This window comes from Lithobates pipiens, unplaced genomic scaffold (assembly GCF_037356315.1).
Source record: "Lithobates pipiens isolate NorthernLeopardFrog02 unplaced genomic scaffold, aLitPip1_a1.2 Scaffold_27, whole genome shotgun sequence".
NCBI classification, from domain to species: Eukaryota; Metazoa; Chordata; class Amphibia; order Anura; family Ranidae; genus Lithobates; species Lithobates pipiens.
Genome location: NW_027507788.1, coordinates 81,825,740 through 81,846,787, shown reverse-complemented (window position 1 = coordinate 81,846,787; position 21,048 = coordinate 81,825,740). Strand labels below are relative to the sequence as shown.

The 21,048-nt window shown below is 47.0% G+C and overlaps 1 protein-coding gene across 5 annotated transcripts in view; it reads right to left on the bottom strand.

Moving 5' to 3' along the window:
• Positions 1 to 21,048, bottom strand: part of LOC143933942 (sodium-dependent neutral amino acid transporter B(0)AT2-like) — a 231,952-nt gene that overhangs the window by 109,001 nt on the left and 101,903 nt on the right. Inside the window, exon 1 of one of the 5 annotated variants that reach the window (XM_077457121.1) lies at positions 13,444 to 13,597. The exons of 2 other annotated variants lie outside the window; for them this stretch is intronic. The gene's annotated coding sequence lies outside the window, so the exon portion shown is untranslated. 2 more of the 5 variants (XM_077457122.1, XM_077457120.1) reach the window with 2 other exon arrangements.

Below are 21,048 nucleotides of genomic sequence, written 5' to 3'. Positions count from 1 at the left end.
TAGCGGCCCAGACTCATTTAACTTTCTATCCCTCCGAGATGAGTCCTCGTTTTACAACTCGCTATTTTCCAACCATTGGGGGTAATTTTTGAGTTCATGGGGCGGAACGCAGGCAAATAGAGGTGGAACGCATTTGGATAGAGGCGTGGAACGCACGCCGGGCCGCCATGACACTGATATTGGAAGTGGACACCAGTGACACACAGGGGGGAGCCTGGTTTGATCCGATTGTACCAAGGTATGTTTCTTATAAAAGGCAGTGTAACAGTGGTAGTAGTCTACCGCAGATGATGACCCATAGGTCGAAACGCGTCCGGAAAGACTCTACCACTGCCTATTTCTTGTGACATGTCTATTTACAACTATGGAAATGTGAGTGTAATATTTTATTTTTATTAAAAAAGTTTAAAAAAAATAAAAAAAACGTTATTACACTATTTTGGCTTTATCCTTCCATCCCCTATGTCCGAGCTGATGTCGGAGTTGTCTCTCTAAAAAACGGTGACCATATATAGTCTACCACATCGTAAAGACCATCCATCTCGAGATCCATGGAAATATTGAATGTTGTATCCAATGCCTCAGTAGTTGGAATTTCAAGCTATTTCTGACCCCCTAGACATAAGTCTATCCGGGTCATTTTTTTCTGGTAAGCCTTTGCTTCGTAAGGTGGTGGGAATTGCATGACGGTGAAATGGTCTATGGTTACACCACATTAGGATTTGTTGCCTTCACTATAACCAGTTTGGATCCATGTCTGCACATCCACGTTTAGTATTATATGGACTTGACTGTTTGTATATTTTCCTTTTTTTCGTACATCCACGTTCACTAACACATGGACTTGATTGTATGTACATTTTTTGGGGGTTTCTTGTAAGAAGTTATCCTCAGATTTGGGGTCAGGTTTTAGAAGTAAGATATATTCACATTGACACTCTATTTTTACTTCTGTTCTTTTGCACATATATTGTTCATTATTTTATGTGTTTTGTTTTGCTGTTTGTTTTTTTGGGGGTTAAATTCCCTTGATCATCACAGTAATATATGTTTAGCGCCTACACTTTACATTTTTGACGTTTTTATAGCTAAAAAAATCCCACTTTTAGCGTGTTGGCAGCTTCCTCTTTCGTATATTTTTTTGCGCAGTGTTTAGTTGTTTATATATAGACTCTCGTGGGAGTCTATGCCCGGAAGTGGCAGACAGGTATTTGCACCCCCCTCCCCCCTGAAAGGTGCCAATTGTGACACCGGAGGGGGGGAGAGTTCCGATGAGTGGAAGTTCCACTTTAGGGTGGAACCCCGCTTTAAAGGGGGAACCACTGAGACATTCACTCGCATTTATGTATGCCCTGTTGATTGAGTTGGAAGCCCCACAAGAACTGGCCTTTTTCTTTCTTTTTTCAAATATTTTATTGAATATAATGCAATAAAAAAAAGAGTCATACAATAGAAGATTTATAGTTAAGTAGAATGTATAAAAGTGTGAAATGAGGCTTCTCAGTATATTAACATGAGGTGAATACTATAAGAACAGTCATGTAATTTGGGATATATTAGTTTAACACATTTTAGCTAAAGATAAAACATGTATAAAGTTTAGAACTGGCCTTATTACAAGCATGGGAAAGGGATCTGGGGGTTACATTTTCTAAGGCACAGAAAAATAAGATCTTTATGGAGCGGCATGGTATATTATTATTATTTTTTTTTTCTATTTCTCCTTCTGTCCTTTCAAATCTCTGTTGTGTCTTTTCCTTTTGTGTGGTATAACCAGGGCTGTCCCTGCTTAAGGAAAATGTAACAAAGGTAGAAAATGACATGGTCTTACATTAGATTATGATGGAAGTGTGAATAAACAACGAGCTAACTTAATATAATATAACCTCTCTGTACGAGTAATAGTAATTAACGTCTGCCAAGAGGATGTTAGTTGTAAATTAGAGGATGTGTTGTATGGATGCATTCACACGTAACATTGTATTACTATTTTTGTGAAAAAATAAAGAATTTATAAAAAATAAAAATAAAAAAAATACATAACGATTTTATATTATACAATATATTTAAAATGTATCATCAGTATTATTTTATTATTTATTCACTATTTTTTTTTACGATACTTTAAAAAACACATTATACATTCTAGCGCACTCATCACACTGCATATCAGACCATTTTCTTACAAGTATTCCATTATTCAGGATTTAGCTCTATATCTAAACCACAAACTGCCAGGAGGAAGCTATTGCACTAAACAAGCCTTAACTTTAAGCAATTCACCCGCTTCCCCTTTCCTTAGATACAATTACTGATTGATAAATAAATATTTCTACACTGCCAGTAATATGCTTCCTCATACAAAATATTTTAGCAGTAGAACTACAAAGTGGGCTTTGTAGTACATTTGGTTTGGAAGAGTATTTGGCCACATAGCCAATGTCACCAACAGATAAACAATGTATGTGATCACTAGCGCTGGGAATGCCTTCAAACTCTACTAGGGCTCCATTACTGTACAGGACAGGGAGTCTTCTGTCCACACCGATGTGTCCACTAAGATTCTACTGTGGAAGTGGATAGAGAATTCCTCACCTACGTCCTGGAAAGTATAGATGCCCTCAAAGATAAAATTTCTCCCCCATTTTCCAAAATGGTGAAAAGCCTTTTCCTGAAGAATTTGGGCTCCTAAATCGGATATCATACACCAAAGGCCAAGTGAAGTAATCTCAAGAAAACCAAAAGCAGCCCCATCCCCTCACTTCATGGAAAGTCATCATACATACCGCTGATGTTGCTGCCGCGTCTGGTAATGGTTGCTGCATTCTCTAATTTTTGGAAAGAGGTACCGGTCTTAAAACTTATACCAAAATTCGTTGCAAAAAGTCCTAAAATTTTATATTTTCATAAAGTGCATTCAAATATGTGCAAAAAGTCCAAAAACATTCCAAATTTATAAATCTGAAAATTCATGCAAAAATAATGTGCCTAAAGCAGACCTTCAGTCATTTTTTCAACTCCATCTATTAAATCTTCTGTCCTTGTTGTTTAAACTTTGTATAGTAAAACATTTTTTTCCTGCCAGAAAATACCTTATACAGCCCACTTCCTGTTTCTTGTAGGGATGCACCGAAATTTCGGCCGCCAAAACATATCGGCCGAAAATGCCCTTTTCAGCAATTTGCCGAAAGAGAAAAACAGCCGATAATGGAGCCGAAAATGGGGCGGGGCCAGGGTAGGGGGTGGAGCCCCCCGCCCCTGGTGCGCCCATCATGAAAAGCTATATTATGCTATAGTGCAGGAGAGCCGTCTCCACCACCTGTTTGATCACAGCGTGGGAACATCACAGCTTTCAGTTCAATAGCTGTGTTCCCGGCCGCTCGTCGTCACGTACAGCCCCTCCCCCTTGGCCGGGCACTTTGATAGACAGATCACCCATAGGATTGGACGGATGATCTGTCTATCAAAGTGCCCTGACAAGGGGGAGGGGCTGTACGTGACGGTGCGCGGCCAGGAACACACAGCTATTGAACTGAAAGCTGTGATGTTCCCCTGCTGTGATCAAACAGGTGACGGAGGCGACTCTCCTCTTCTCTTCACAGGTTAGCTGCTATGAGGGGGACACACTGGCTGCTATGAGGGGGACACACTGGCTGCATTGTATCAATTGTATCATGTGTCCTGTACCACGTCCCCAGTCTCTGACCACCTCCTGTACCACGTCCCCAGTCTCTGACCACCTCCTGTACCACGCCCCCAGTCTCTGACCACCTCCTGTACCACGCCCCCAGTCTCTGACCACCTCCTGTACCACGCCCCCAGTCTCTGACCACCTCCTGTACCACGCCCCCAGTCTCTGACCACCTCCTGTACCACGTCCCCAGTCTCTGACCACCTCCTGTACCACGTCCCCAGTCTCTGACCACCTCCTGTACCACGTCCCCAGTCTCTGACCACCTCCTGTACCACGTCCCCAGTCTCTGACCACCTCCTGTACCACGTCCACAGTCTCTGACCACCTCCTGTACCACGTCCACAGTCTCTGACCACCTCCTGTACCACGTCCACAGTCTCTGACCACCTCCTGTACCACGTCCCCAGTCTCTGACCACCTCCTGTACCACGTCCCCAGTCTCTGACCACCTCCTGTACCACGTCCCCAGTCTCTGACCACCTCCTGTACCACGTCCCCAGTCTCTGACCATCTCCTGTACCACGTCCCCAGTCACTGGCCACCTCCTGTATAAAAATATTTTTAAAAACAGTCATTTTCTGTGTTTTTTTCAGTTTCGGTATCGGTTTCGGCACCAAAAAACCCATTCGGTGCATCCCTAGTTTCTTGTCTGGTAAAAAGCCTAGGCTTATGACATCATGCACAGCAGTCCCTAACTCTCGTGAGAGCGTCCCAGGAAGGGAGGGCAGGTGAGTCATAGGAGGACCAATGAGAGATGCAGAGATGGAGGTGTGCCTCTGTGTAAATCCAGGAAGTAAATGGATGCAGCCAGACTTAGTGGAGGGAGATTTCTGCAGCATATTTGGCAAGTACAGAATCACATTAATTATAAAATAAACATGCAAAGTGTTCGGAGGAAAGCTTGAGAATGGCAAAGATGTTTTTATTACAAATTATGTGAGCAGACTGTAGTTCCTCTTTAAAGAAGAAAAAGAAAGTGGGTCGTATAAGGTATTTACTGGCAGAAAGAAAAAAACAAAAAAACAAACAAACAAACAAACCAACCAACCCAACCACACACCAAAACAACAAGGGCAGAAGATTAGGCCCCTTTCACACGGGACGGATCAGTAATGATCCGCCCCGTGATGATCCGCTTGCTCAGCGGGGGATCTCTCCGTTGTCCCCGTTGAGCCGGCGCCGGACAGGGCGGTCCCAGCACACTGTGCAGGGACCGCCCTGTCAGCTCTCCGCTCTCCTCTATGGGGGATCGGATGAGTACGGACCGTCTGTCCGTGTTCATCCGATCCGCTCTGCAGGTGGATAGAAAAATAGGATTTTCCTCCGTCTGCAGAATCGGACAATTGCGGAGGCGGACGATAGCGGGTGTCTGCGGATGTTTATCCGCAGACACCCGCTATCCAATAGGAATGCATGTATATCCGTATTTCATCCGCAAACGGATGGATGAAATACGGTCATACAGTCCACACGTGTGAAAGGGGCCTTAATAGATGAAAAAAAGACTGAGGGTCCGCTTTAATACAATAAAACAAATACTTATGAACAACAAAGTGCTAGTGCAAAGACACCAATTTCATAATAAAAGTCCATCAGAAACTGTCAGAACACAAGAGTGCAGATTCACTGCAAACCATTTACACCAACAAGGTCAGTGCACCCTGACCAAGGAAACTCACAGCATCCGCTTACCAATTAGTAGACCTCTATAGAATTGAGGTCATATGTGCTTAATACCAGGCAGGTAATAAATACCACTCCAATCCAAAAGAGCATCAAAAGGTTTCATCTCCTTCGTGTGGTGGCTACGTGCCGCTCCACCACATACCGCAACAATTGTGAGCCACCAAATACAGCAGAAAATAAAAGCACACTATAGTACATTACCAGGGTTTAAAGAACATTTTATTAAAAGTAATGTACTTACAAATAACGCCAATCCGCTGCTCAGCCTGCGGCCGTGCATGATGACATCACTGACAAAGTCTCTTCTACAACGCATTTTGTCTTTAAAGCCAAGTCTACCATATTTCATGGTACACCTACATTTAGGTTGTACCATGAAACATGGCCAGAGTCTGCAGCCCTTGTTCTGTTTTATGCCACATACACACACAATCAGAATTTCAGCCGGCAAAAAAGACAGATGAGAGCATTTCATCGGAAAATGCGACTCTGTATGCTCCATCGGAATTTAGCTGGCCGAATTCCCACCAGCATACATTTGAGAGCATGTTCTCAATTTTTCCAACAGAAAAACTTTCTATTGGAAATTCCGATCGTGTGTATGCAATTCCGATGTGCAAAAACTCACGCATGCTCAGATTCAACTAGGAGATGGAAGCTATTGGCTACTGAGTATTGAACTTCCTTTTTCTAGTCCCGTCGTATGTGTTGTACGTCACCGCGTTCTTGACGGTCGGAATTTGTTGTGACCGTGTGGATGCAAGACAGCTTGAGTGAAATCCTGACGGAATTCAGTCGGGAAAATCAGAGCTTTTTCTGACCAAAATTCCAATCGCGTGTACGGGGCATTAGGTGCAGCTTTAAGCAATGACAGACCTCCATCCACTGCCCCAAATTCAGCATAATCCTCAGACAGCTAAACTCTCCAATAAGATTACCTAAATTACAGAGAATGTTTTTCCACTCTCTTGTAGTGTAAAAAAAATAAAAAATAAAAATAAAAAATAAAAACAGCCTGGTGTGTCTGCTATACTGCTATAAAGAATAAAAAAGTAACTGAGGAAACACAGAAAAAAAAAGATAAAGAGTAACTAAGACTGTACCACCTAGCTCTAATCAAGGAGGGAGAAACAGAAAGAATGCTAAAATAAAGAAGCTGCTATGGCACTAATCTACCACTAGATATCAACACTGATAGAAACAAAAGGAATGCAAAACATAGCAGTAGTAAAAAATAACATCATACGTGGGATGATGTCAACTGCCCTCTTGTTTAATCAACGTAGGTGCATTTTTTCATTTTTGCAAAAGGTAGAATATGCTTTAAGTAAAGTTGATTAGAGCAACAAGTAAACTGCCACCGCTAACCTCTCCTTCTCAAGCTGCCCAGCTTTAATATTTTGAATCACTGACTCAAGCCAGACAAGGTTGTAGATCAGGGCATCCTATTGGTGCAGATAATGAGATTTAGTGTTCACAAAGTATACAAAGAAAATGGCACAGCGCCCACCCTACTTATACTGTATTTAGCGAGCTGAACAATTTCTACATCTTAAAGGGTTCATTCACCTTTACCAAAAAGCTATCTCCGCAGGTAAGGGGCGCCTGCAGGTAACAATAAACTGCAGCTTTGACTAAAGTTGGATAATGCCCTTGCTATAGGGGTAGGCGATTTATGGATCTCCAGAAGCCTGCCCAAAAAACTCCCAGAGATAGAATCCTTCTGTCCTGCCTTGTTGCCAGGATGTTAAGACACTCTGAGCCATTACTGCTCACCCCTAGCATCGCAGAAGTGGGCTCCCAACCCCCGCCCCCCATGCGTGATCCCCCCCATCTGCTCCATCGCAGAAGTGGGCTCCCAACCCCCGCCCCCATGCGTGATCCCCCCCATCTGCTCCATTGCAGAAGTGGGCTCCCAACCCCGGCCCCCATGCGTGATCCCCCCCATCTGCTCCATTGCAGAAGTGGGCTCCCAACCCCGGCCCCCATGCGTGATCCCCCCCATCTGCTCCATTGCAGAAGTGGGCTCCCAACCCCGGCCCCCATGCGTGATCCCCCCCATCTGCTCCATTGCAGAAGTGGGCTCCCAACCCTCGCCCCCATGCGTGATCCCCCCCCCCATCTGCTCCATCGTAGAAGTGGGCTCCCAACCCCCCGCCCCCATGCGTGATCCCCCCCCATCTGCTCCATCGTAGAAGTGGGCTCCCAACCCCCGCCCCCATGCGTGATCCCCCCCATCTGCTCCATCGTAGAAGTGGGCTCCCAACCCCCGCCCCCATCTGCTCCATCATAGAAGTGGGCTCCCAACCCCCGCCCCCATGCGTGATTCCCCCCCCCCATCTGCTCCATCGTAGAAGTGGGCTCCCAACCCCTGCCCCCATGCCTGATCCCCCCCATCCTCTTTATCGTAGAAGTGGGCTCCCAACCCCCGCCCCCATGCGTGATCCCCCATCGCAGAAGTGGGCTCCCAACCCCCACCCCATGCGTGATCCCCTATCTCCTCCATCGCAGAAGTGGGCTACCAACCCCCGCCCATGTATGATCCCCCATCTCCTCCATCACAGAAGCTCTGATCTCAGAGATGCTGCAACGGAGAAGATTGTGGATCACACATTTGCGGGGGGTTGAGAGCTCCCTCCTGTGATGAGGAGCAGTAATGACTGGGAGTTTCCTACCAGACAGGATGGGAATTTTACCACCTCTGGGAGTTTTGTGGCCAGGCTTCAAGAGGTACATAAGTGGCCTACACCTATAGCAAGGGCATTATTTAGCTCTGGTCAAAGCTGCAGTTAGTTTATATCTAGCAGCATCCCCTTACCTGAATAGGCAGTTTTTTGGTAAAGGTGAACTAACCCTTTAAAATAATACCCTCCTGATAGTAAGAATTTTCAACTGACTGGATGCATTTCCTGAAATATAAGCCCAGTACTAAAATGCCAACCTCAGTGGAATATGGACAAAAGGTAGACTTTAACCACTTTACGATCAGCGCACGCCGATGTACGTCCATTTTATGAAGAGGGATATCACGGTAACGGCAGCAGCTGCTGTCACAACCGAGATATCCATCTATTCAGGCGCCAGTCATGATGGTGATCTCTGCGGCAGGTTTGCTGCAAAAATCACTGTTATCGGCGGCAGGAGAGGTGCCACCCCACTCCCGCCGCTCTCCGCCACTACCGACGGCTCCAGTAAGCGATCGGGACCTGTCATGTCTGTGGTATGGGGACGAGCTAGGCTAAGATGGCCCCCACCTGTCTCTATACCATAGCAGGGCGGAAGCGATGTCAAAATGTCGCTTCCGCACATACCTCTTAAAGGCACATTTTTTCAATATAATTTTCTCAAATTACACTTTTTTTTTTTTTTTTTTTTTTTTTGCATTTAAGTCCAAATATGAGATCTGAGGACTTTTTGACCCCAGATCTCATAGTTAAGAGGACCTGTCATGTTTTTTTTTCTGAAAAGGGATGTTTACATTCCTTGTAATGGGAATAAAAGCGATCCAATTTTTTTTTTTTAAACAGTGTAAAAATAAATAAAATCAAGTAAAATAAATAAGAATAAAAAAACAAAAACAAATTTAAAACACCCCGTCCCGACGTGCTCGCGCGCAGAAGCGAATGCATATTTGAGTATTGCCCGCATATGAAAATGGTAGTCAAACCACAGATGTGAAGTATTGCCGTGATCGGTAGAGCGAGAGCAATAATTCTAGCCCTAGACCTCCTCTGTAACGCAAAACATGCAACCTGTAGAATTTTTTTTAATGTAGCTTATGGAGATTTTTGAGGGTAAAAGTTTGACACCGGGCATGATTTTGAAGCATGACATGTTGGGCATCAATTTATTCGGCGTAACATTATCTTTCACGATATAACACAAAATTGGGCTAATTTTACTGTTGTCTTATTTTTTATTTAAAAAAGTAATTTTTTTCCAAAAAAAGCGCGCTTGTAAGACCGCTGTGCAAATACGGTGTGAAAAAAAGTATTGCAATGACCGCTATTTTATTCTCTAGGGTGTTAGAAAAAAAAAAACAATATATAATGTTTGGGGGTTCGAAGTAATTTTCTAGCAAAAAAAGAAACAGTTTTAAGCACCGAGTCTGAAAAAGAGGCTTGGTCCTTAAGTGGTTAACATTTAATAAAAAGGAAACCAAATATGTCTGGTGCCAGCAGTAGAGATTCTAGCCATTTAGCATAGGGTCAGGGACACCTTTATTTTATGTATAAAGCTTGGGATTCCCTTTCTGCTGAAGATGATGTCCCATAGAAACTGCCTTCTATATTTCTGCATTACTGTGACCCATGTATTTTGTGTAACTGCACAAAAGCACTGTTCCAAAACAAAACATTTAAAGTATAACCAAAAGGCTAAACTTTTTTTGTTTAGTTTAGGACGGAGCGGAGAGGGATTAGAACACCTGCCACGTTTTTACTACTGTGTCCCCTTTAGGGAGATTCACCCTATTTGTCCTGTTTACTGTGATCACCGAAAGCGAAGAATAAAGATACCGTAATCCCAAATTTTGAGCAGTCACCAAAATAGGAATGAAAGGGAAATCTTTGAACGGGACACTAATTCTACTGACAACCAGGAATTCTCATTTTGGAGAGATTTCCCCTCACTTCCCGTTTTATCATTGGGGCAGGAAGTGAAGGGAAATCTCACCAACAGGACACAGAGGGCAAATAACAGATGGAGTTATAACTTTCCCTTAAGCTGGCCATACATGGAGAGAAAAACAAGCGAAATTTAGTACAAAATTTGTTCTTCCAATCTAACACTCGATGGCCCAATCATTGTATTGGAAATTTTTCTAGATGATTTTAAACATTTTCTGATTGACTACCACTACTACCACCATTGACTACTACTACTGCGCATTTCACTTAAAACATTTTTTTTTTTTTTTTTTTTTTAATAGTCGACCTATTAAGGCTCCATGCACACTGAAGCTCAAAAAAGCTTTTTCTGGATGCCAGATTGCGGGCAGAAAACGCTGGTTGAAAAACATGCTTTTAATAGCGTTTATGAGCGTTTATAATAAAAATACACAGAGGACACTCAAAAAATGCCACAGTGCATTCCAAACGCCCACAATGCATTGAAAAAAAGAGAATGCCGAACACGAATTAATGCGTGTTTGTGAGCATTTGTCATTTTTTGGCTGTAAAAACGGCACTTTGAACGCAAGATTCTGGCGTTCAGAAAAATAAGCCCATAAACTCCACTGCTCATTAAAGCAAAAAAACTTCCATGTTAGCATGAACACATTGGCTAACAGAGTGGAGTTTATGGGCTTTAAAAAATAAAAATAAACGTCCAAACTCCAATAAACTGCAGTTTATGAGCTCCAGTGTGCATGGAACCTAAACAATTAGATAATAATTTCATCAAAGAAAAAAAAAAATTCCATGTTCATTCTCATGAGCCCCGGTTCCCACTATTCGGTGCAGGAAACCACATGCGATTTTGAATAGGAATCACACTGCATTCCTGTTCAAATTACATGCAAATCTTCCTCAGTGCGATTTGAGTCCTTATTCTGCATGGCTCAAATCGCACCAACAACATGCAGGACCCTTTTTTTTGGCCGCACCAGAATCTGATAGCATGGGTGTTCACACCCATGTAATCCGATTCTGAAAAACGCATTGTGTTTTAGGCTAGGTTCACACTATAGCGATGCGGGAACGCCGCGAATCCGCTGCGTTTTCCCGCATCGCATGACTCCCGCCGGCAGTTCACACTGCCCTATGCGGACTGCTGGGAGTGTCAATGAAATCTTAATGACACCCCCAGATCTGTCCGCATATCGCAGTGCGAACTGCACACTCGCACAGGAATCGGATCGCATGGTGTGAACACCCATGCGATCCGATTCTGCTGCGGACCAAAAAAAGGGTCCCGTGCGAGTTTGCTGCGGGAGCGATGCGAATTCAGCCATACTATCTGTATGGCTGAACTCGCATTGCTACAGAGATCCGATGTGATTTGCACTGCAGTGCGGTGCGAATCACATCCGGATCTCCCCCCCGCAGCAGTGTGAACCCAGCCTTACAAACGGATTTCAGGGTGCCGTTAACATACACACCTGCATCGATTCGCATGAACTGTGTGCGGTTTGCATGCGGTGTGGAATCCGCACAGAACTTGCTGCAAATTCGCACGGCACAACCGTAAACTGGGGATGAAATAATAATTGACTGTCACAATAAGCACATTACCCATAAGAAAATTGAACAATGGGTTGACATGAATGACCAGCTTTACGCTATTCAATATGGGAGAAAAACAAAAAATAAATAAAGTTTTTGCCCTTAGTCCTTGTTCACACTGCCGCGACTTTGAATAGACATCCCTGCGTGTCTTTATCGCAGCTTGCTTACCACTACTTTAACCAGAAGTCAATGCAAGTTGTTACATCGTCCCAAAGCATTGCAGGAACCTTTTCAAAAAACGACCACACAATTTACACGTAGTTCCCGCACACAGTGTTTTTACATGAAGGGGGTGACATTTAGAATAAATGGCAGCCCTGCGCGATCTGTGCAGAGCCCTGCGTTTTCACTGCGATTCCCACAGCAGTTTGAACCTAGCCTAAAAGGAGATGGTGTTCAGCCTCATCAGGAAGAGAAGTGAAACAAGTTAGTGTGTAATAGAAGGCTTCATTTACACGACCATGAAAATATTACTGATGTTATTACACATGCGTTTTCTAGGAGAAAAGTTCCTGCGCAACGATCAGTATAATACCTGCGTATAGACAGTTTTTTTTTTAAATGCATAGACATGTATGTGAACACAATGATTGTTTAGGCATAATTTACACGCATTTATACGCATAATCGGCATGCAGATTTTTGGATTCTGTGTTACGGATCTGAATGCCGAGCGTCTTTACACATGTGTGAATGGCTCCACTGAATACAATACAGCTGAGGTCAGATCCAGAATTCAAAAACACGTGTATGTGCGTCTTTTTTTCTTTTTTCGCAGTCGTGTGAATGAAGTCTAAAATATATTGAAATTAATTTCTGCAGACTGGAGCAGCTGAGTATGGCAACCAATCAGCTTCTAGCTTTCATTTTAGAAGCTGAAAGCGGATTGGATGTCACGCACAACTGCTCCAGTTTTAATACATACATCCCTTTTTTTTTAGGATGCTTCTCGTCATGCTTGTGTAAGTGGACAGTGCAGTTTATTGATCTATACCCACCCCCCCTCCTGTCATTGATCTATGTGCTGTTAGATCGGCTCCCTTCCCTGCCACGTCAGTGCCATATAATTCAAACTACACAGGTCTCCACAGTAACAATCATTGTCCTAAATATAAACAGAACCCTCCAATTGTCAGCAAGCAGTGAGGATCACATTATGTGACAACACATGGTCCGTGACACACCTCCTCCCCCGCATACAGAGACAGGCGCCCAGCTGTCAATCAAACCCCAACATTGTCCCACAGAGCACCCCGACCCCCACCCATCATCATCAATCATTACATACCCGATACACACAGAACAGCAATTATCAACGACCGTCTCGCCAGATCGATGCTCACAGCCGATCAAAACACATGTGCAGCCTGCATTCAGCAGAGAAAACCCATGATGAATGAATTTCTGTCCCCAACACAGGAGCCATTTTGGCGTAGCCCACAACACATCGTGTCTAGTCAGTGGCCACAGAAGGCGTGGAAGTCCCAGCTAGCCAGCCTAGGGGAGGTTTTATATCTAGGCGTGCTGAGACTTGTAGTTCCACCCCAGCCAGGGAGCCTGGATCTTGCCCCCGAACTGGTCTCCGGTATCATGGCTGCCACCTTACTTAAGAGACACATGAGATTGCATCAGCCGAATATGAGCACTCACCTCCCTCTACCACGCTCTCACTGTCGGTGAACTTGAAGTTGTGTTGGCACCTTGCAGATCGCTTTCATTTATTAACACAACTTCCTAATGAACAGATCTGATAGAAGTACCAGAAATGACATGGAAACAATAATCGTGTAACTTGTTCCACCAAGTTTTGGGAAGAGAAGAGAAAGTAGTTTGCACCTGAGAGCGTCTCCTCCCCGATCTGCTACAATCCTTCCTGCTGTCAGCAATGGCATGAGGCTGAGGAGTGACAGAGAATACATATAGGAGTATGTGATCCACCCACACATGGAGGCAGGACACTTCATCACTACACCCATCATCATTACACCCATCACCACTACACCCAGCATCATTACACCTATCACCACTACACCCAGCACCACTAAACCCATCACCACTACACCCAGCACCACTACACCCAGCACCACTACACCTATCACCACTACACCCAGCACCACTACACCTATCACCACTACACCCAGCACCACTAAACCCAGCACCACTACACCCAGCACCACTACACCCATCACCACTACACCCATCACCACTACACCCATCACCACTACACCCATCACCACTACACCCAGCACCACTACACCCAGCACCACTACACCCAGCACCACTAAACCCAGCACCACTACACCCAGCACCACTACACCCAGCATCATTACACCTATCACCACTACACCCAGCACCACTAAACCCATCACCACTACACCCAGCACCACTAAACCCAGCACCACTACACCCATCATCATTACACCCATCACCACTACACCCAGCACCACTACACCCAGCATCACTACACCCAGCATCATTACACCTATCACCACTACACCCAGCACCACTAAACCCATCACCACTACACCCAGCACCACTAAACCCATCACCACTACACCCGGCACCACTAAACCCATCACCACTACACCTATCACCACTACACCCAGCACCACTAAACCCATCACCACTACACCCGGCACCACTACACCCATCACCACTACACCTATCACCACTACACCCAGCACCACTAAACCCATCACCACTACACCCATCACCACTACACCCAGCATCATTACACCTATCACCACTACACCTAGCACCACTAAACCCATCACCACTACACCCAGCACCACTACACCCATCACCACTACACCCAGCACCACTACACTCATCACCACTACACCCAGCACCACTACACCCAGCATCACTACACCCAGCATCATTACACCTATCACCACTACACCCAGCACCACTAAACCCATCACCACTACACCCGGCACCACTACACCCAGCACCACTACACCCATCACCACTACACCCATCACCACTAGACCCAGCACCACTAGACCCAGCACCACTAGACCCAGCACCACTAGACCCAGCACCACTACACCCAGCACCACTACACCCAGCATCACTACACTCATCACCACTACACCCATCACCACTACACCCAGCATCACTATACCCACCATCACTACACCCAGCACCACTACACCCACCATCACTACACCCAGCATTACTACACCCAGCACCACTACACCCACCATCACTACACCCAGCACCAGTACACCCACCATCACTATACCCAACACCACTACACCCAGCATCATTACACCCAGCACCACTACACCAACCACCACTACACCCAGCATCACTGCACCCAGCATCATTACACCCAGCACCACTACACCCAGCACTACTACACCCAGAATCACTACACCCAGCACCACTACACCCACCACCACTACACCCAGCACCACTACACCCAGCATCACTGCACCCAGCATCACTGCACCCAGCATCACTACCCTCAGCATCATTACACCCAGAATTACTACACCCAGCACCACTACACCCATCAGCACTACACCCATCAGCACTACACCCATCATCACTACTCCCAGCATCACTACACCCACCATCACTACACCCACCATCATTACACCCAGTACCACTACACCCAGTACCACTACACCCAGTACCACTACACCCACCATCACTACACCCAGCATCATTACACCCAACACTACACCCAGCATTATTACACCCACCATCACTACACCCAGCATTACTACACCCACCACCACTACACCCAGCATTACTACACCCAGCACCACTACACCCACCATCACTACACCCAGCACAACTACACCCACCATCACTTCTCCCAGCACCACTGCACCCAGCATCACTTCAACCAGCATCACTACACCCAGCATCACTACACCCAGCATCACTACACCCAGCACCACTACGCCCAGCACCACTACGCCCAGCACCACTACGCCCAGCACCACTAAACCCAGCATCACTACACCCACCATGACTATACCCAGCAGCATTACACCCACCATCACTACACCCAGCACCACTACACCCACCATCACTACACCCCACACTACACCCAGCACAACTACACCCACCATCACTTCTCCCAGCACCACTACACCCAGCATCACTTCATCCAGCACCACTACACCCAGCACAACTACACCCACCATCACTACACCCATCACCACTACGCCCAGCATCACTACACCCAGCATCACTACACCCAGCATCACTACACCCATCACCACTACACCCAGCATCACTACACCCATCACCACTACACCCAGCATCACTACACCCAGCATCACTACACCCATCACCACTACACCCAGCATCACTACACCCAGCATCACTACACCCAGCATCACTACACCCATCACCACTACACCCAGCATCACTACACCCATCAACACTACACCCAGCAATCACTACACCCATCAACACTACACCCATCACCACTACACCCATCACCACTACACCCATCACCACTGCACCCAGCATCACTGCACCCATCACCACTACACCCATCACCACTACACCCTTCACAACTACACCCATCACCACTACACCCAGCATCACTACACCCAGCATCACTACACCCAGCATCACTACACCCAGCACCACTACACCCAGCATCACTACACTCATCACCACTACACCCATCACCACTACACCCAGCATCACTACACCCATCACCACTACACCCACCATCACTACACCCACCATCACTACGCCCAGCACCACTACGCCCAGCACCACTACGCCCAGCACCACTACGCCCAGCACCACTACGCCCAGCATCACTACGCCCAGCACCACTACACCCAGCATCACTACACCCACCATGACTATACCCAGCAGCATTACACCCACCATCACTACACCCAGCACCACTACACCCACCATCACTAAACCCAACACTACACCCAGCACAACTACACCCACCATCACTTCTCCCAGCACCACTACACCCAGCACCACTACGCCCAGTATCACTTCAACCAGCACCACTACACCCAGCACAACTACAGCCACCATCACTACACCCACCATCACTACACCCATCACCACTACACCCAGCATCACTACACCCATCACCACTACACCCATCACCACTACAGCCAGCATCACTAAACCCATCACCACTACACCCAGCATCACTACACCCATCACCACTACACCCAGCATCACTACACCCAACACCACTACACCCAGCATCACTACACCCATCAACACTACACCCAGCAATCACTACACCCATCACCACTACACCCAGCATCACTACACCCAGCACCACTACACCCAGCACCACTGCACCCAGCATCACTACACCCATCACCACTACACCCAGCATCACTACACCCAGCATCACTACACCCAGCATCACTACACCCATCATCACTAGACCCAGCATCACTAGACCCAGCATCACTAGACCCAGCATCACTAGACCCAGCATCACTAGACCCAGCACCACTACACCCATCACCACTACACCCATCACCACTACACCCATCACCACTACACTCATCACCACTACACCCACCATCACTACACCCACCATCACTACACCCAGCACCACTACACCCACCATCACTACACCCAGCACCACTACACCCAGCACCACTACACCCAGCACCACTACACCCAGCACCACTACACCCACCATCACTACACCCACCATCACTACACCCACCATCACTACACCCAGCACCACTACACCCACCATCACTACACCCAGCACCACTACACCCAGCACCACTACACCCAGCATTACTACACCCAGCACCACTACACCCACCATCACTACACCCAGCACCAGTACACCCACCATCACTATACCCAACACCACTCCACTCACCATCACTACACTCAACACCACTACACCCAGCATCATTACACCCAGTACCACTACACCCAGCACCACTACACCAACCACCACTACACCCAGCATCACTGCACCCAGCATCACTACACCCAGCATCATTACACCCAGCACCACTACACCCAACACTACTACACCCAGAATCACTACACCCAGCACCACTACACCCACCACCACTACACCCAGCATCACTGCACCCAGCATCACTACACCCAGCATCACTACACCCAGCATCACTACACCCAGCACCACTACACCCATCATCACTACACCCATCATCACTACACCCATCATCACTACACCCAGCATCACTACACCCAGCATCACTACACCCATCACCACTACACCCACCATCACTACACCCACCATCACTACACCCACCATCACTACACCCAGCATCATTACACCCAACACTACACCCAGCAACACTACACCCAGCACCACTACACCCAGCATTATTACACCCACCATCACTACACCCAGCACCAATACACCCAGCATTACTACACCCACCACCACTACACCCAGCATTACTACACCCAGCACCACTACACCCAGCACCACTACACCCAGCACCACTACACCCAGCATCACTACACCCAGCACCACTACACCCAGCACCACTACACCCAGCACAACTACACGCACCATCACTTCTCCCAGCACCATTACACCCAGCACCACTACACCCAGCATCACTTCAACCAGCACCACTACACCCAGCACAACTACACCCACCATCACTACACCCACCATCACTACACCCACCATCACTACACCCAGCATCACTACACCCAGTACCACTACGCCCAGCACCAGTACGCCCAGCACCAGTACGCGCAGCACCACTACGCCCAGCATCACTACGCCCAGCATCACTACGCCCAGCACCACTACACCCAGCATCACTACACCCACCATGACTATACCCAGCAGCATTACACCCACCATTACTACACCCACCATCACTACACCCAGCACCACTACACCCAGCATTACTACACCAAGCACCACTACACGCAGAGATCTGCCCAGCATTGCCACCAATTCTAGTCATACTTCATACTAAATCAATTGTTTAAATCCGCTCCAATCACTACTAACTCATTCTGCCTACCATAAAAAAAAAAATTTAAAGTGAGATTTATAGGAGAATTCCATCTTTTGAAAAAATATAATAAAAATACCCACATTGCAAAAAAAAAAGTTCCGTTATTATTCTTTTTATTAAGTGTTCTTGCATAGCAAGACCACTTATGCCGCGTACACACGATCAAACAATCCGGTGGAAAAGTCCGGCAAACTCAAGTCCGCCAAACAATCCCCCCGTGTGTAGCCTCCGGCATACTTTTTTAACCCGAAAGTACGGCGGACTTAGAATGCCGTGTTGCACACCAATCTTTCCGTCAGACTCGCATTTCGGCGAACAATCCGGCCGTGTGTGTGCCAGTCCGCCCTACTTTTGAAATGAGCGGACTTTTCCCGCCCGGAGAAAAGTCCGCTCATTTCGAACGGGTCTCCAGGTAGGCGGGGCCCGCGAAGGAGACGTCGCTGGCCCCGCCGCCTGGTATGGACTTAAAGGGGAACCCCAACGCCGAAAAAAATCGGCGTGGGGGTCCCCCCCAAGTCCACAACAGACCCTTGTCCGAGCACGCTACCCGGCCGTACCAGGCCGCGTGCCCTCAACATGGGGGGTGCCTTGGGAAAGGGGGGCCGCGCGGCCCCCCCCACCCCAAAGCACCTTGTCCCCATGTTGATGAGGACAAGGGCCTCTTTCCGACAACCCTGGCCGTTGGTTGTCGGGGGCTGGGGGCTTATCGGAATCCGGGAGCCCCCTTTAATAAGGGGGCCCCCGGATACCGGCCCCCCACCCTATGTGAATGAGTATGGGGTACAATGTACCCCTACCCATTCACCTGTAAAATAAAAATACAAAAAAAGACGACGGCGGCGACAGAAGACCGGAGAGGGGGACAAGACCCCCGAAGTCGGAAGAAGAGGCCGGCGGCGAGGAAGAAAGCCGGACTCCTCCGCTAGCAAAAGAGCTACAAGAAGATAGCGGGGGAGTCCGGCGAGAAGACCCCCGAAGACGGAAGACCTCCGGAGCTGCGGACTGCGGACCTCCGGAGCTGTGCAATAAAGTATTTTATCTCGTGTGTTGTGTTTTTTTTTGTACTTTTATTTTACAGGTGAATGGGTAGGGGTACATTGTACTCATTCACATAGGGTCGGGGGTCGGTATCCGGGGGCCCCCTTATTAAAGGGGGCTCCCGGATCCCGATAAGCCCCCCGCCCGCAGACCCCGACAACCAACGGCCAGGGTTGTCGGGAAGAGGCCCTTGTCCTCATCAACATGGGGACAAGGTGCTTTGGGGTAGGGCGGATAGTACGGCGGACTTAGTACGCCGTATTAGTCCGCTCAAAAAGTGCCGTGTGTGGGCAAGTAGCCCGTTCGGAAATTTCGACGGACAGTCTGGCGGAAGTCCGCCAGACTAAGTACGTCGGACATACCGCTACGTGTGTACGCGGCTTTACTGTTATCTCACATATATATTATTATAGCCAAATTTACCACCCTAACTCCCCCCACAGCTTTTACACTAAATAGACAGTAATATACCAAAACATGCGGATTGTTCCCGATTGGTGTGCTATTACTTTGTGGAATGTTTCACTGAAGGGTTCACGAAACATCGTTGTTTTTGTGGTGAAATTTGTCCCATAGGAATGAATGGCGAAATGTTCAAAACTAGAGTAGGAGGTGACAAAAGCTGACAACCCCATGATCAGCCAAAACATTATGACTACCCCGTGATCAGCCAGAACATTATGTCCACCCCCATGATCAGCCAAAACATGTCCACTCCATGATCAGCCAAAACATTATGTCTACCCTATGATCAGCCAAAACATTATGACCACCACATGATCAGCCAAAGCATTATGTCCACCCCATGATCAGCCAAAACATTATGTCCACCCCATGATCAGCCAAAACATTATGTCCACCCCATGATCAGCCAAAACATTATGACCACCCCATGATCAGCCAAAACATTATGACCACCCCATGATCAGCCAAACATTATGTCCACCCCATGATCAGACAAAACATGTCCACCCCATGATCAGCCAAAACATTATGTCAACCCCATGAACAGCCAAAATATTATGTCCACCCCATGATCAGCCAAAACATTATGTCCACCCCATGATCAGCCAAAACATTATGCCCACCCCATGATCAGCCAAAACATTATGACCACCACATGATCAGCCAAAACATTATGTCCACCCTATCATTCAAAAAATATCTTAATTTTCGCAGCAAAATTTGTCCTATCGGAATGAATGGCGAAATGTTCAAAACTAGAGTGGGAGGGGACAAAAGCTGACAACCCCATGATCAGCCAAAACATTATGACCACCCCGTGATCAGCCAAAACATTATGTCCACCCCATGATCAGCCAAAATATTATGTCCACCCCATGATCAGCCAAAACATTATGTCCACCCCATGATCAGCCAAAACATTATGTCCACCCCATGATCAGTCAAAATA